General features: G+C 44.1%; 1 protein-coding gene across 3 annotated transcripts in view; it reads right to left on the reverse strand.

The window, feature by feature from the left end:
• Positions 1-14,248, reverse strand: part of UGT8 (UDP glycosyltransferase 8) — a 48,145-nt gene extending 33,897 nt beyond the window's left edge. Inside the window, exon 1 of one of the 3 annotated variants that reach the window (XM_055796452.1) lies at positions 13,836-14,248. The gene's annotated coding sequence lies outside the window, so the exon portion shown is untranslated. Of the gene's footprint in view, positions 1-12,908; positions 13,191-13,263; positions 13,377-13,835 lie in introns of those variants that run through there. The other 2 variants (XM_055796453.1, XM_027794929.2) reach the window with 2 other exon arrangements.
• Between the last annotated feature and the right edge of the window lie 1,361 nt (positions 14,249-15,609).

Raw genomic sequence — 15,609 nt, forward strand, 5'->3', positions numbered from 1 at the left:
CCAACTAGAACAAAAGGCAGAAAACCAGAAAAAAAAATTGGACAAAAAAAAGTGTTTATCAGCAACTAAACTTTTATTAAAAAGTTGCAAATCTGATGCAGTTTCTACATAGGCAAGAGTGGATCTTGACCCATTATCAGTTACATACTGCAACTGCCCGCGGCATGCTCCATGCATCCAGACCAGGCTGCTGCAGAGCTGGTTGCTTTTGTTTCACCAAGCCAAACTTGGTATCAGTTATCCCATCAGCTCAAGTCTCCATCCCAAGTCAAAAGCCAGTACCATCAGCAGTGCAGCGTCACCTCGGCAATCAATCCCACGCTACCATACCCAACAGCAGCACTTACCACAGGTAGACATATATAGTGCATTTATTTCTTCCAAGACAGTATGCATTGTAGCTCTAAGGGACATGTGGTCAAATGTATGGTTAAGACAAATGCTGAGCTAAGCTGTGACTGAAAGGCAACCGGTTACTGAGAGCACTACAAACTCCCTCTGTAAAGCACGTTAGGAGCTACTGGCTATGGTTTACTACTGGTTTTAATAAAAAGCAAGCACTAAAGAGGAGAAAGAAATTAGCACAGATCTCAGATTCTTACCCGAGTTATTGAAGCTCCAGTTCTGCCCTGCCTACCCGAAATCCCACTGACATTAACTTATTTTATGCGCAACCCGTTTGCTTTAGCTGTTATTAAACACAGTTTTACAGTTACAGCATAGTATCCAACCTTCACAGGCTTGTAAATGTTTCAGTTAAACAAACACAGACCCATACCCCACAATGCTGGTTGTATGACCAAAGGCCCTGTAAGCAAAACATTTTATCAAGTCTAAGACAGCAAGGACTGACTAACAGAAAGGATTTACAATTAAGTATAAAGCTGGAAAAAGAAGAAAATATTCCAACACAAACAAAAGGTTCTCTAACACTTGTTACAGAATGATTCAGTAATAAAAATACAGCTAAGATTTGGTTTGGGTGGGTGCATGTATCAGCCACTTGCTAGCAGCTGATATTAAAGGCAAATATATATATATACACACAAGCATGAATGCAGTGCATTGATTCAAAACTGGGGAAGAGCAAACAGAGAAAAGGTCTTTCTTTCTATTTGTGACATCCTCCAAGATGTCTCTTGAAACAATACAAATAATTTTTAAGTCCCTCTCAAAACATTTTCTTTTAGAGAATGTAATTTAATACGAGTCCACAGTATTTTTTTTTCAGGCACCAGAGCAAGGAAATGCTACCTATGTGGAGAAACGCACTGACCAAATTATGTCTAACAGCACATCTCAGATCACAGGAAGATTTTAATTAGTGGCATAAGTAAGAAAGTCTATGTTCTCCAAACGAAAAGCACAACTTGACTCCTAAACCCTTTAGGCTGGCAATTGTAAAATATGTTCTTAACCTATAAAACTGCTTGCTGTACTGTACATATTCTGTAAGTAATAGGAAATACTACTCCGTAATCCTTTAGGAGCATTAAAATAAATCAGGCCCATAAGCTGACTTCAGGCAGCAAACTGAAGTTTTAAGATTAGGAAGCAGTTGCTACTAAGCAACTCACGTGCCGTAAAACAGATGAAAGCATTAGAAATGTGTGAAGGCACAGAGCCTTGGAGCAGCAAACCATTGTATTATCTAGGAAGAGACTCTGGTAACAGGTATTGCACGACCTTTGGATTTATACTCCTATCACACATCTTGCTACCAATTGCTGAGGTAGCGCATACTAGGATTGCTATTTTGTGTTGCAATGTTTTAGATTAAGTGGTAGGATCTAGTTTGTAACTACTGCCCTATTTCAACCAAATGAAGAAATCAGTGGAAATTATTAGTAAGAAATCACGTGTGCATAAACAGGGGCAGGCTATTGCATTTACTTTGTACAGTTTCTTGAACAACAGCTACGTCCTATCCAGTGAGTACAAGAATGCCACATCTACAGATAAAAAGAGGAAGATCTACAGGCATTACAATGTCACTGTAATCATCTGTCAGACTTACTGTGTCAGTTATGCAAACAGAAAAGGAGTTGTTAAGAGGGAGTAAAAAGGATATGCAATTTATGAAGCCCCTTTCAGTAACAACTTCATATTTGTGTAACAGGTTTTACCAAACACTGAAGGATTTTATGTAAGCTTTTGCAGTCGAGAGTCACAGAAAACTGATTTTTACAATCCTTGCTCAGAAGACAGCAAGATAGAAGAGGTACTTCTCTTTCAAAATACAGGTTTTACAGTTAGTACACAAAATATTTTCAATAGACAGGGTAGCAGATAGATCTTTAATAAGCTACATGGGGATAAACTCTTACACAAGGCATAATGTCATATTAAGATGAATTTACAGCAAGGGACTAAGGTATAACATTCTTGGTAGCACTCTGCCACCAGCTTCTGAAAGAACTGCTTTTTAAATGCATTTGCATGGTTATGGAAAACCACCCTAAACTTCTGAAAATACCAATCATTTTCAAAAAGATTAAATATTTACAAAGATTTATCTTTATTCTTTGAGTAGAGGAAGGGCTTTAAATGAATCTTTATGGTTCTGGAAAAGAGTCCTAAACTTCTGAAAAAGATTGATCATATCCAAAAGCATTTAAGGTTTGTAATTATCTTTATTATTCAATGAATAGATTCTAAACTTACCAAAGATTTCTAAAGTTATTAACAGTAACACATCCCAGCTTTTAAATGAAGTCACTTACAAACCATAGCAAGGTCCACATACTTTGGGATTATACTACTTCAGCATTGACAGCATCAGTCAAGAAGAGATTTAGCTGAGAATAAAGGATTAAAATCTAATTAACATTTTCATAACATGAAGTATGTTACAACGGGGCAAAGGCACATTCTTCTTCATATGACTTATGTTTCTTAACACACTAAGCACTAAAACTGAACAAACAGTATTCAGTTAAGAACACATACTTTATTTATTGGATGTCACTATTGTACCAGTATTCATTTTCAAAAAAGATTCAGTCCAACTAACTGCATGAAAGTGTGTTTCATAAAGATTTTACACCCTATGAAAAACTACTCACATAGACCTACCAGAAAGGTATTTTGCATTGTTTTAACTAGCCTCAAGAATACATTTTAATAACCCAAACAGAAGTAAGAAGAGCAAGTACAGCAAGTTCTCTTTTGTCCTGCTGTGCACTGGGCAATTCAAACAGGGTATTTTAAGACTCCTATAATCTTTTAAGTCTTTCATCTTATGTAGCGGGGATTAGCATTTGCAAAAACTAGTCTACCTGTCAATGTTTTGTTAAAACTGAGCTCTATTGCAAATTCTTCCATAAGGCTTAGCCAGGCCTAGAAGAGCAGCATGAAGAAAAACCCCATCCTTTCTGCTGCTGGCCAAGGTCTAAAGCCAGTACAGCAAGACCAGAACAGGCTCCTGGCCCCAGCACCTGCGGAGCTGCACTGCACCCCCAGAACTGGGAGCAGGGGGGAAGATGGCACAGGCATGTCACTAGGACAGGTCCAGTCGGGCTGCGCTTATTACTTCAGGCCCCGCGCCAGAGCAAAGCTGACCATGTATGCACGTGATGCTGCAACCCAGCTGATGTGCCACCCTGGACCTCCAGATGGAAAGGAAGCACAGTGCAGAAACCTGAGAATGAAAAGCCTGCTCCAAAAGCTATGTGCCTTCAACTGAATGCAACCCGACTCGGTGTGAAAGCCACTCAAGATTTCTCCGCATTGGTGCGCTCTATTATGCGGGCCTTTTCCTTGCTGCCCGCAGTTACTCTACCCCCAGCACCTTGGAACGATAAATGCTTGACTATATATAGCAAAAGAGCCATCTATTTGAAAGCGAGACACGTATATTCCTTGCAGAGAGATTTGTGTCGTTCATTCAAAACAAGGTAAGGACGTTTTCTGGTAAATTATACATCTTCCTCACAGCTACTGCAAATTCAGAGATGATGCAGTATTTTGGCACCAATATACAAGTCCCTTGACAGAGTCTCCTTAACTTCTGGAGACCTTTCCTCCAGGTACTGAGATCGGAAAGCAATGTTCCTCAACCTGCTGCAGCCAGAAAGGAAGCAACCAGAAGTCATGTTGTGCCATCAAGAGGCAGGGCTATTAACACAGAGAAGTCAACAGGTTACTCCACATTTCCTGAAGCCACCGGTAGTGTTTTAAGATGGGTCACAAACTGCTGGCCCTGCTCCTGCTGTGTGACACTGCACTGCCCAGAAGAGCAACAGAGTATTACCACAACGTGTTTCATGCTACACAGCAGTTAAGAGCAGAAGGAGAAAGAAGAAAGCTTTCTAACTGCAGAGAGCATGGGGCACAAGAGGCACAGCAGCTGATGGACTCAAAAATGCGCCCGCTGAAGGGCCAAAGCTGCCCAGGAAGCCTTCTCTTCCGCACTGGCATCAAAAGACAGGTTGAATCAAAAAGAAAAAAAGAAAAAAAATAACCCAACTGTCCAATTTTAAGCACTTTCATCAGCGACAGATACTCCTTCAATAAAATGACTCCGAAGAAGGGACTGGAGGAAATGCCAGAGCACAACTTGGTAGCAAGCTGGATTTGTTGGTGCAACAAATGCAGTCTGTAATTGTATGCTGCCTTCACACAAGCATGAGTTTTGCCTCATGAACGAGCCTCAGGATCTGGAACATTAGTTTCAAATTTGAACATGTTTTACTGGGATTTTTTTTTTAACTTTAGTAATTGTTTGAGGGGATGCTTCATTTTTCACTATAGTTAGCTTCAGCTTGGTACAAGCTCTCCCTGGTCACGCCATCACATGACACCTAGAAGCACTGAATGAATTTCTTTGTTTGGTTTCTGACTTCATCCTATAGCAAATAACTACATTTTAACAAGCCAAACAAACAATCACAAGGGAAACTATAGCAGATTTGTTTCTGCAAGGGGAAATACAACTTTGAATAAAGTTAAAATACTTGATTTAATAAAGTTTTGCTCTTATTCAGCTCAATTAAAATATATGAATTGCTCAAGACTGTATGCAGCAACACCACACGCTTCAAAAACATTCAGATTGTACAGTCTGTTCATCATTAGGCTCTATTTTGAAATTTACAGGTCAGGGTTATTAAAACAAGCCACTGTCTTGCTTTCAGATTTGTGTTGTATAGTGTCTGCTTTGAACTACCTCTTAGTTGACTTTAGTTCTTAGAATAAAAGTTCTGTATGTAACAGCTTTTCTATGTGGTTTGATCTTTAGACTCAAGATTTTAAAAGCAGGATCGCATGACTTAAGAGTGAGAAGAGACAGAAATCAACTTCGGAACCTTCTAAGAGGTGCAGACTACATTCCACCAAAGGGTAAGAAAAGATGGGGGGGGGGGGGGGTGTTGCAGCAGCTGCATAAAGATCTTTATATACTAGAAAATAGCAGGAAGTTTCTGTGTATCAGTAACTGACTAAGACTGGATTAGAACTTCAGAAATAAAAGGGTCTAAACAAAGGGTTTGTGGTTTTTCAAAGACAACGTGAGAAATACAATCAAATAATTCAAATATTAAGAAAACAAAACATAGATCCAAAGGTTGCAGAGCACCAAGATAAAGCTGATTGACAACTCTAAGATTATGACTCAAAGAGGATGATCCGAGTGTAAAACCAAAGCAAAAAAAACTCAACAATAAACGATCAAGTGCTTCTACATGTGCATGTTTCTGTTCCTGCTCACTGAAATTGCACTTTCTGGGACGTGAGATGATCTTCCTCCACTTCTGGAAAGCAACTAGAACTTTTTGAACACTATCACTACATAATAACAAGTATCTGAAGGGGTTTTATAACGGAAACATGCTCTTAACTACTGCTATAGGCTACCAAGTTATTTCACTAGTAATGATTTCATGCAAGATTGACTGTTTAATATAAAGTATAAGCTGAGATTAAATTATTTGTAATACTCCCATCTTTTTGAGCATACTGTCATGAAATAAAGCTAACTGATAAACAAGCAAAACAATTACGAAAGTATCACAAAGCACAGTAATTAAAAATTCAGCACCATGAATGGTGGCAGCTTTAGGCTATACTCCTAAATTTGAGACGCTGTACACCAGACAAATTTATTTCACAAGATTATCAACTTTGAAAGAAAAATGTGGATGGTCATCAACCGTCCTTGGGCAAGTTTCCATGCAAGTCCTCACAAGACTTATACCAACAGTTCACGTTTACAGACTTTCAAACCCCACGAGCAATGGATGCCCCAAACACTGGACTAGCCTATCTAGCCCCGTTACTGAAAAACACCTGAAATTTCCCAGTTTAGAGCACTGGGAAGAAAAAATGTGTGTAAACAAAACTTCCCACAAATATTTTATGCTTGATCTCTTATGACAGACTTCTGTGCCCAGGGACCAAACACCATACATATCAACAGACACCTCTCAAAGTTCAGTTTCTTTGAACTCAGCAACAGGAAATAACACTCTTGCAATGACCAACAAGGCTTAATCAAGTGTCTGATTCTCTAAAAAATCTTTCTTGGTATTTACTGGTGTACAAGTTTTATTTAGACTACCAAGACAGTCTCCCCAATTTCACTCAGGCATAAAAGGCTTAGTAGAAGAGAACCTTGGAAGAAAGCAGAAGAGGCTGAAGTCTTTCTTGCCAGCAAGGTATGGAGCAACAGCAAGATTCCCACAGCCTGTAACTCATGTCACAGACTATCAGCACAGCAGGTTTCCTGTACGAAAGGCTGACCCATCTCTTACACCACCACCATGTTTGCAGTCACTGCTACCTATGGCCCACAAGCTATAAACAGTTTCAGCTGGTGCCCCAAGGACCATCAGGAACCAACACAAGCCTGACTTGGTAGCCAGGCAGCAAACTGATACAAATTGATTGAGTTGGTTTTCAAAACAATGGGAGTGATCAGAGTATGCATTTGTTTCCAGTTTAGCTAATCCACCTCATGACATCTTCCCATTTACCTTCACAGCCAAACTCCCTGGCTATCAGTTTGCCATTCATGGAGGGAACAGTACCTGCAGCTTTAAAAAGTTCAGACTGCACTAGAAAAATCTCTTCCTTTGGAACAGTCGTGTGGCACTGGAAAAGGTTACTAGAGAGGATGGGGTACCTCCATCCTCGCAGGTAGTCAAGACTTGGGACAAGAAAGAGTCACAGCTGACATGATGTTACATTGTCAATAACTCTGTGTTGAGGGAAAATTTGTACAAGACCTTCCACAGGCCCTTTTAGCCAATATTCCTGACCTACTGACTCTCTAGGCACCAGAGTTGGCAACTTCTTCATTCCCCCAATGGTAATTCCTGCAGAGGCAGTGCTGCCTGCAGCACAAACTCTACCCCAAGTACTGCCAATGCCAAATGCCACCTACAAACTCTTCACTGGCAGTAACCTTCTAGCCAAGAATGCTCTTGAGAAAGACACTGCTACCAAGGTCCAAGTTTAACATCTCAGCACACCCATGCTATTAAACAAACAAAAAAAAAGTACTTTTCAGCACCTGTTTGCATTGTGATAAACTGGCAGAATTGCTTCCCAAGCAAACTTAAATAAACATTTAACTACTTACATACGGCATCTACATTCTCTAACAACTATCCCATTTAAAAAAAAAATAAATTAAATCTTACTAATTTGAAACACATACCATGTAAACTACCACCACAGCTCAGCAGCAGCTCTTAAACGAGACGGGAGAAACCAGATTAGGTTTTCACTCGAAATAATATTTCATTATAAGCATTTAATACTGCTGGAAATTAGATTTATTAGGCACCATATCTCCTGTGTTTCCATGCATATTCCTATATCTATTTCCCACATTTCACCTTAGACAAAAATATTTAATCAAAGTGGGGGAGGGTGGGAGAACATTTTCCATGAAACAAAACAGATTCAAATTAGTAACTAAATCTGCATTCTCAATCAGTTCAAGGACAGGCGTAGCCAAGAGGAGATGTACAACTGCATTCAGAAGAGCAGGTTCCCTCTGCCAGCACCGCACATTGCAGAGAACACATCCCTTTACACTGCTGGGTTTGAGAGCTGCAGCGGGCTCCGCAGCCATACTTCCCACTTCACCTCAAAAGCCGACTGTGCATCTACATGCTGTTTAAATTACTGTAATGTTTACAGCAGTATTCTGGCCAAAATTCCTGTTCCTAACCCAGATTATCATTCAGAGCGATACGCTTCTTTGGTCCCATTCATAGTGTAAGCTAGGAAATACCGGAGCCTTCTCTGAATTTTAGAATTTCTCATTTAGAATATTAAATTGGGAAGACAACAATGATGGCCTGAAAATAAAGTTAAGGGCAGGTAAGTAACAACACATGAGTACTGGCCACAGAGGTTTTTCTAACACTACTACTCTACTTTTTTTTAAAGTCTTTACAATTCCTTTTTAAAATACTTTTATTTTTATGATTTGTGTTCTTGGCATTGAATTACAAAGCCTATTTGTTTGATTTAAGTCAAATAACTTCCAGCTTCTAAGTTGGAGGGAACTATGAAATTCAGCATATGTAACTGCATCTCAGTTTTCACAACTGAGGCCTTCTATTTCAGCATTTACATCTGAAGGTTGTGCTACAGCTATGTACTCAATCCTCACATGTAACAAACGTATGAAAACTTCTTCAAAACTGGTGTTGATGTATGGGTGAAAATAACTTGTCTAATGGAATACAGTGGAATATAGTATAATTTAAGGTACTCAGGTGGTCCTTCACCTTATTATGTTCACATTGCTACCTCCCCCTAAATACACTGAGCCACAACCTTCACAGTTTTTTTGTTTGATTTTTAAAAAGCACAATGTTTCACCAGGGCATGAAGGCTCATTTCCAACTCAGTTCAGAATCTGAAGCTGACCCAAGATTTTCCATTAACTCACCCTTCAGTTATCAAGCGGGAAGGGAAATCAGTCTTAAGTCACTTCTATCTCATGAAGCTGAACCATCCATTCACAGGAGGAAAGAACAGCATAGAGCGAGGAAGAAAGCTGTACTTGCTCCCCTATACAAATAAAATCATGAGCTTGACCATAAATAACCATGTTACTTATGAGAAATTGTCTTAACAAATCAGGTTGTAACTACTTTTTGCAACTCTGAACTGTATAATTTAGAAAACACATTGTCTTTCAAACCACTGCCATTGTAACTGTTACATTTACAGTTTGTAAAAATGCCAAGTTTGGTGGTATTTTTTCTATTTACCATCATTTCTTCCCATATAAAACCCAGCTTTTTGAACTGAGCTAGTAGCTAGGTTTTTTTAGAAAACGAACAATCTACTGATCACAGAGTTCAAGATTTGGCAAGGATGTAAGTGTTCCTTAGTCCCAGGTATAGCTGATTAGATGTACTGTTTCTAATAGCTAAACAATTAAGTTACTCCATAAAACCACAGGTAGTGTCATCAATTCTTCTCATATTGAGGAATTAAAAACACACACAAGATTTTATGTTAAAAACTAGAATTTTCAAAAGCTTCCTAAAGAACAGAGCTATTACTGCTCCAACACACTGGCTCCAAGTCAAGAACTGTAGCACAAAATCTTTCACGTAATTAGCAAAATAAAAAATAATTTAAAAATAACAGTGTGATTATGTAACAGCAAAATGGAAAGCTGAAAATTGTTCTCTTAGACATTATGAACATTATGAAAAGAAGTATTTTAATGGACCTGCAATGAAAAATAGCTGTGATCACTCCCAAGAGGTTTTCTTTACAAAGCATTAAAAAAAATAAAAATAAAGACTTCTTCCCTACATGGAGTATTAACAGGACCTCACACTGAGCATTTAAGATATATACATTCCAAGTGTCATAAAACACTAAAAATATTTTGTCAAAGGATTCAAGGAAGCTTATGTCACAAGTTTTGGAAATTTACTCCAAGCATAGCTGTCCCGAGGGAAAAATGGAAAAACCACCACACATTTCAGGGCAGAGAATTGCATGAAATTGTTCCAGTGTATTTCACTTCCTGGAAAACAGGGAAAAAATGCCTATTCACAAACATTTTGAGCTGTATCAGAAGGTCAGTTTTCAGCTCAAAAGATACTTTCTAAACCAACAAGAACAACAACAAAAAAACCAACACCCCCCCCCCCCAAAAAAAAGGATAAATCCATGCTGAATTTTTTTTTAATAAAAACCTCAACAAAAGAAGGTGATTTCAAATGCTTCTCATGTACCAGCATTTCTCAAACACAATCCTATAATCTTCTTCAATATCATTCTGTAATAATGAAAGGGAAATCAAAGCATTTCTGTTAAAAGTTACAATCTAGAGAGAAAAGCTATCTCATTTAGTAAGCATCTCTTCAATATGATCTTACAACAGTTGTCTCAACAGCTTTTAATACTGTAGTGTGATTTTTCTAGTAAGTAAACAACTAGAGACTCAAGATGGAGTAAACTGAGATGAATTCTTGGTACTAAAGCAACTGACTAATGCAGTGATGTGGAAAGAAGGACTGACAAGAGCCCAAGGTAGAAAACACAAAAGAAAGTAGGTGTGAGCAATGAAACACTCAGCATTTGAAGTCAGAACTAATGTTCATGTTCAAGAAGGTCTAGAAATAATCAAGTCAGGATAGGCACTGTTGCTACAGTTATTAGTATAATTAATTGCAGAACGTATTTTAAGCAGTAGGAGCACTCCAGCATCACAAACCCTCTACACAAGTCTCAACAGGTACAGAACAGACCATACACAAAGCTACGCTTACTGGCATTGTTTTATGGATGATGAGGCTTACCACAGTACCTTCTCACCCCACGTCTGCACCTGTAGCAACACACCTACCACACAGAAGAAAAAAACAAAACAAAACAACATTGATACATTTTATTTTTTTTCCGCCCTTCCTGGAAAGAAACATATTGCTAGAAATCAACCAAGTCAAATTATATAAGCAGAGAATTATGGTAGGTTCTCTTTACGTTTTCTCCACGAACTAATTAGACCATGTTGTCACAATCCACAGCACCCCTGGCACACAATTACAACCCAGTACAGTTCCTCCAAGTGAACCAACACCATTATCATTCCAAAGGGCTGATTTGGATAACAATCTCTAAAGTGATTCAGATATGATAAACATAGCATTAAAATTTCATGAACACAGTAATTCAGACTACCTTCAATTTCTCTAAGCTGTAACTAAAATAGCTAAATTTATCACAGTGTGCTAATCTAGAGTTACAACAGAGTCCTGCCTTGATCACAGGCCAAGCCCAAACTGTAGGTGCAATGACTGCCAATGAACTATGTAACAGCCACTAACCATTCACTAAGCTGAAGTTGCCACCAGGGTATAAAACCATCCCACCGCTTTACTACCACCTCCTCAGTGAGTCAGCTGCCCTCCACTCCACTCACAGGCAAGAGGGCTCTTGCAGAGCTCAGGTGACAGCACCCTGTGCAAAATGAAGACGCGGGGATTGTCTCAGATGCCCTCTCCTCAAGCCCTGGTTAGTCCCATAGGCTCCTCCATCCACATCCTACTTCAGAACCACCCAACTGCTTAGAGCACCCTAAAAGTACAAAACGTAAGGGGCATTTACAATGGACCTAACACAATTCTCACCTTAGAGTCTATTACCTGGACACACAGGACAACAGTAATTTTCTTTTCTTGCTCCCTGCAAGGAGCGTCTGTTGATGGCAAAAGTTGTGCAAAAGTAAGAAATAAGACATAAGCATTTCAGGCCAAGTACTCATTTCCTTGTATTTCAACAAAAATACTTTCACAATAGTGTGAAAGCCATCTGGAGGGTGTAAGACTCTAGCACAAGCTGGTTAGTAGTTTTGAAAAAAACGGTCACTGCAGTATCCAGTGTTCAGCCTGGATCAATGACCGAAACAAAAGAACAAAAACAAGGAAATGTGAAGTAAAGGTTAATTGCATACGATGTTGTGCTATAAAACTAGCTCAGCTAAAATATAAGTGACCTTGTGCGACAATTGCTTGGAAAAGCAGGCAGGCAGCTTCACACAGGCCACTTAACCAAGACACTTTTTGGAATAAACGTCTAGAAACAAGTGATATGTGAGTTATTCCTGAAAGTAAGTCACTTTGTCTTAACGTGAAAAACAAAAATACTGCTTCCAAGGTCTTTGCTTGGGGGGGAGACCCTTCAAGGATGTTTAGGAGGTACCCACTGCTGTTCATCTCCACACAACTCCGATGAGCATGCAGAACAGGCTGCGTATTTTTTAATGATTTCCCATTGTTCCACAGCCAGTACTAAAACGAGCGCATAAACAAGCCATAAAAGACAAGACACCGTTTAATATCTGTTTAAACACCGCAACTTTATTGGCGTATTCCCTTAAAAGTTGACGCTTCGCCGTTTTCCTCCGTTTCGCGCCCCCGGGGAGCGGAGCAGCCGTTACGCAGTGCCCGCCCCAGGCCAGGCGGCTCCCGGCGGGACGGGGAGCACAGGGGAAGCACCGGGCACTCCAGCCGCGTCCCAGGCCCGGCACACACGCCAGGGTCCCCTCACCTTACACGCTTCCAAGTTTTCCAGCTCTTCCTACACCCACGCCGGGGACCCTTACGTTATACGCCTTCCAAGTTTTCCAGCTCCTAACTACAACGCGTCCCCGGCAGCCACCAGCCCGGCTTACATAACTTCGGGCCGGGCTGCCCCTCACGGCGGTACCCGGGGCCGAGCAGCCTAATGAAGAAGCGGGCAAGGCCAGACGCAAGGCTGAGCCGAGCCGAAGTCGGTGGCCGAAAGGCAGCGCCCCCCCCACCCCCTTCCCCCGGGCCTGCGGCAGCGCCCGCGCGAGCCCAGACACGCGCCCGCTGCCCCGCGTCAGGTAACGCCAACGGTCGCGGCGCGAAGGGCGCGGCGGGCACCCCGCTCCCGGCACGTACTGTCACCGCTTGCTTCATCCTCCCAACTTCTCCCTCTGCTGAGGAGGAACAGCACGAGTAAGTGTTCGCCTTAGCGCCGCGGCCCCGTCCTCCTCCTCCTCACGGCTCTCAACTTCCTCAAGGCGCAGCGCGGGCACCTGCCGGGCCTCCAGCGCCGCAGCGGGGCCGCCCCGCACCTCTCCCCGCTGCGGCGCCGGAGGGCGGCCGGCCAGAGCCCGCCTGCCGCCCGCCCGCCCCGGGAGGCCGTGCCACACAGGTGCCATGCCCGGCACGCAGAGCCCGCTCCTCAGGCACGGCCGCGCTCCCTGCTGCCCCCCAAACCCCTCCTCTCCCCACGGCAGCAGCCCGACCTCACCTCAGGGTAAGGGCGGGCACGGAGCTGCCGTTGCTTTCGCCCAGGAACGACGCCTCTCGGCACCCCCGCAAGGACACGGCGCTCCCTCCCCTCCACTCCCAGGTCACACCGTCCCCTCCGCGCCGCTCCCCTTGCTCAGGGACACCGCATCGCCACGGCCTCCCGCTCCCCTGCGGCTTCTCTCTAGTCAGTCCACGACTACACCCCCCCCCCAGCCGTGGCTCTCCCTCCTCCCCCCACCGCTCCCCCGCCAGACCCTCCGCCGCGAGGTTGATGCAAGGCGCCCCGGGCTTCCTCTTGCGTTACGGGAGGGGGGAGAATGAGGAAAGGAAGGAAAGCAAAGCAAGAGGAAAGGAGAAACAAGGGGGAAAGAAAGAAAGAAAAAAAAAAGGTACAAAGGTGAAACGAAAGCCTCCCTCCTCCTCGCCCACGGCTCCCGGGCAGGGACCCTCCGCCCCTCGCCAGCGTCGCCGCCTCGGGGGGCCGGCGGAGCCGGGACCGCCTCAGTCCCCCCGGCACCCCCCCACCCCCACCCCCCCGCTGCCCACGGGGGTATGCCCCAGCTCCCTCACCGCTCTCCCTTCAGGGCCGTTTCTCCGCGTCGCTGCCTCTGGTAACGAGCCGAAGAGCGGAGCGAGCCGCTGCCGGGAGCTCCGCTCGCCGCTCTCTTCCTTCAGTAGAGCGGGCGCGGGGGCTGCGCAGCTCCGTCCGGGCCGGCCTGAGGCCCTGCTCCCACCGCAGCACCTCCGCTGCGGCGCCGGGCCCGCCTGGCCCCTCCGCCCAGGCTCTGCTGCACCTGCTGCGGGGTTGGGCTGCCCCTGCGGCGCGGGCCGAGGAGAGGAGAGGGCACCCTCGCTCCGTCCCTCCCTCAACTTCTCATCACTTTCCTCTGCCCCCGCTCCGCTCCGCCGCGCTGCCGCCCCGGCTCCCCACCGCCCGCCGGACGCATACACCGGCGCTGCCGTCCTCCCCCCCCCCCCCCGCGGAGATGCTGCCCCGGGTCCCTCGGCTGGACGAGGCGAGGCTCCCCTCACCCCTTCCCCCTGACCGGCGCGGAGCGCTGTCCTGCGGGTCCCCGGCCTCCCTCCCGCCCCATGCACTGCCCCAGCTCCCAGCACAGCGGGGAGCTCCCGGCGGGGCAGGTCCCCTGTGCCCGCCTCTGGCGGGTGGGACCGGGCCCGCCCTCCGCCAATCAGCCCAGGCACGGCGGGCACGGTCGGCGGGGGAGGCCCGGCCTCCGCGGGCCGGCCACGGCACCTCGCCTCGTAGGGTACGGGCTGCTCCCGTGCTGGCTGGCGGCCTGGCACGCTGCCGCTCGGGCGGTGAAGTGCGAAGCGTGGAGGATTTGCGGGACACTAGTCGGCACCCCTGTGGGAATCAGCCTGCACCTGCTGGCCCCGTGAGAGGTGCCTGGACGGTAGCCGTGCCCTAACGCTGCCCTCTCGCTGCTGCCTGGCTTCAGTTAGAAACAAAGTACAAGCGCTCAATAACGCCGAAGCTGTTTCTCCCTCTCCATTAGGGCTAGGTGCAGTTGCCTCGTTGATACTGGCTAGTCGAGTGATAACGTGGTCCTTTATTTCTTCCTCTTTCAGGAACGGGCACTTAGTTCCCTGTTGCTTTGGTCCCTACTTGGAGAAGGCTGACTGAAAGGGGATGCAATGCTCCTGTATCTCCTATCTTTCACCATCCTGGGAAAGACCTACCAGTAGCCGCCTAAGCTACCACCTGGCAAAATTTAAATACTAACGGTAATTCTCCAATTAGTTTGTTGGTTGTTTTTTTGTTCTGGGTTGTTTGTTGGTTGTGTGGTGTTGGGGATTTTGGGGTGGGTTTTTTTTTGGGGGGGAGGGGGAATATTGCTTCCCTACCATTATTCACTTATTATATAATAAGTGTAATTACTTCACAGTTGACAGACAACAGAATTCTTTGAAAGAACAAGATTTGCCCCCCAGCCCCCTGCAAACTTCATCTCTGCTTGTTTTACAAGTCCAAAACCATTCTGCAGACCCACCAAGCTAAATGCTTCTTTATTGATGTTTTTGTGATGAACTTTAAAGGAAATGAAGTTTCAGGCAGTCCTTCTGATTTGACAGATAAGTTAGTCTTTTAATAAAAGTGAAGGTTTAAGTTTCATCAGGCAAAACAAGAAAGTTAATGAAATTTGAATGATAAGAAAACTGAACATAAATTGTTCTTTAAGTTGACCTCTGTTCTAATAAAGATGGCTTGCAAAAGAAAATGAAGCTTCAGTTTCATTCAAATTAACCTAGTCTGAGTCAGAACTTCTCATGCTATTCATTACAGAGCATTTTACAAGCTCTTCTGTTTCTCACATATAAATCA

The sequence above is a fragment of the Falco peregrinus genome, chromosome 2, assembly GCF_023634155.1.
Source record: "Falco peregrinus isolate bFalPer1 chromosome 2, bFalPer1.pri, whole genome shotgun sequence".
In the NCBI taxonomy this organism is placed as follows: domain Eukaryota; kingdom Metazoa; phylum Chordata; class Aves; order Falconiformes; family Falconidae; genus Falco; species Falco peregrinus.